Raw genomic sequence first — 2736 nt, forward strand, 5'->3', positions numbered from 1 at the left:
CACTTCTGAAGCCAGCTATGCAGGGTCTTTTCCCACACTAAGCAATTCTGGAGATAACATCTGATCTCACATGTTAAGGGCCCAGTTAAAGGGGGTTAAGTATTCCCCCCAGTTCCAATACCAATTGCAAGTCTAGGTTGTTACCTGTGCTTCTGACTGATCAGCTATGAATTAGAGGTTCCTACTACCCCCTCTTTATATTTGATTAATTTGCTAGAGGGGCTCACAGAACTCAAGAAAACAATTTACTTTCTATTTATAAGCTTCTTGTAAAAGTATATGATAAAAAGATACATATGATGGTAGAGATGCAGAGCAAGGTCGGTAGAAAGAGACCTAGAACTTCCATGCCATCTCCCGGCACCTCCGTGTGTTCACCAACCCGGAAGCAGACTCACTTCCAACCACATACATTTGGGATTTTTATGAAGGCTTCATCATGTAAACATGATCTATCATGAACTTCTTTTCCAACCCCGCTTCCCTCTCTGGAGAATGTGGGGGTGTGGCTGGAAGTTCCAAGCCTCTTTTTTTTTTTTCCAAGCCTCTAATCATGGCTTGGTCTTTCTGTTGATCAATGCCATCCAGGAGTCTACTCAGAGTCACCTCATTAGAACAAGAGACCCCTATCATCAAGGAAATTCCAAGGGACTTAGGAGCCCTGTGTCAGGAACCAGGAGCCCTGTGTCAGGAAAGACCAAACATTAGAACAAAGGATGGTCCCTGTGCTCTTATCACTTAGGAAATTACAAAGGTTTTAGGAGCTCTGTCAGAAACTAGGAACAGAGACCAGTTATGTGTTTTCTATTATCTCATACCCCTAACCCTCACCAAAGTTTGGTTTCCTTGTCTATAACCTGGAGATAATTAGCTTTCTGCCTAATTCAAAAGATTATATAGCACAATATAATCTGTTGTGCTATGCAAATGTAAGATCTTATGACTGTACACCTGCATAGTTTGGCTCAAAATCTGCATGTGGCTTTGTCAGGACAAGGAGTATTATCTGTGACTCCCTGGGGAACTCATCGGAACTTATAGAATGGCCCAGAAGGGGACCTGTCCTCTCCTGCTGAGCCTAAGCCCGTAGCCACAGCTGCAAAGTTCTCATGGTTTTTAAACTTTCAGCTGATCCCTGAGCACATTCCATTCCCATGATGTGCAAATTTTAAAGGACATTTGCCTTCAAGCATGCTGGAAAAAATAGATTGAAGCCTCTTTTTTCAGCCTTTGGACCTTGGAATATATAATTCAGGTAATAATATATCACATGTTTTACTGTACATTTCTGTGTAATACAGCAATAGATATTTGAGTGGAAGTTATCTTTCTTTTCAATACAGTTTTCTCAGGACCACATGTAAAAGCAGCTGTCCCAAAACCTGCTTCGTGGAAAAACTCTTTAAAAGGGTGTCCAGAAAAATGCAAGAAAGATTAGGGGCGCCTGGGTGGCGCAGTCGGTTAAGCGTCCAACTTCAGCCAGGTCACGATCTCGCGGTCTGTGAGTTCGAGCCCCGTGTCGGGCTCTGGGCTGATGGCTCAGAGCCTGGAGCCTGTTTCCGATTCTGTGTCTCCCTCTCTCTCTGCCCCTCCCCCGTTCATGCTCTGTCTCTCTCTGTCCCAAAAATAAATAAACGTTGGAAAAAAAAAAAAGATCATTATTATTCCAGAAATTCAATTGAAATATTGACCACACCAGTTCCCACCTACATATTTTGCAAGTTACCACTTGTCCTGTAACATCACAGGACAAATTGGGCATGGCTTTATTATCTCAACACTGGAATGATGGAAATATTACACTACACTTGTCATTTACTTCCTTCTAATTTTACACAGACACCAAATTTCACATAAACAAATAATCAATATCTCGTGTGTATGTGTCTGTGTTTCTATATATCTATAGTACATATACATATATATGTATTGCATACATGTATCTATTATACATAGATATATGTGTGTAGGTATACATACATTATATGAGTGGTTATTTATTCAACAAACATATATTAATTACCTCATGTGAATCAACTACTTATATGAGGCGTTGGGTATAGAAAAAGAGAATATAACCTAAAATCCTAACCTCCAGCAGACATTCATGAAAATGAGTAATTTGATTAGTAGAAGAGCATTATCACTGTTTTATTGAGAACCCAAGGAAATCACATATATAGGTATATACTCAATTACAGAATCTAGGACTATAGAGATACTACTTTATATTTTTAAAATATGGAATATTGTTTTGTATATAGTATATGCTTAATTTCTATTTTGTTGATTAATACTGGTTGGTTTAAAAAGTCTGGAATGTGTTCATCTGGAAAAGTGATCAAACTTTGCATTTGCATATCATCCAGGTGCAGGAGCCATGCTAATGCTCTCCGTGTCATTCCAACTTTAGTTAGACGTGCTGCAAAATGAGCATTCAAACTTTATGTTTGAAGGTAATGCTTACTGGAGCGATTTCTGTATAAGACCAATCTAAATTAATGCTTTTTTTTTTTTTTTTGAGGAAGAGAGAGGAGAGTGCAAGCTAGGGAGAGGGGCAGAAGGAGAGGGAGAGTGAATCTCAAGTAGGCTCCACTCCCAGCGTGGAGCCCAAGGGGAAGCTTGATCATAACACTGGGATCATGATTTGAGCCCAAGTCAAGAGTTGGCCACTCAACTGACTGAGCCACCCAAGTGCCCTTCCCCCACAAATTAATGTTTTTTAAATCCAGATTG

The 2736-nt window shown here is 39.9% G+C and overlaps 1 non-coding gene across 1 annotated transcript; it reads right to left on the reverse strand.

The window, feature by feature from the left end:
- Positions 1-2332: 2332 nt before the first annotated feature.
- Positions 2333-2437, reverse strand: LOC124516790 (U6 spliceosomal RNA). The gene has a single exon (XR_006963182.1). It is a non-coding gene; the product is annotated as a U6 spliceosomal RNA (small nuclear RNA).
- Between the last annotated feature and the right edge of the window lie 299 nt (positions 2438-2736).

The sequence above is a fragment of the Lynx rufus genome, unplaced genomic scaffold, assembly GCF_022079265.1.
Source record: "Lynx rufus isolate CCGP_SWC_20201006 ecotype Redwood Valley unplaced genomic scaffold, mLynRuf1.p SCAF_2, whole genome shotgun sequence".
Classification (NCBI taxonomy): domain Eukaryota; kingdom Metazoa; phylum Chordata; class Mammalia; order Carnivora; family Felidae; genus Lynx; species Lynx rufus.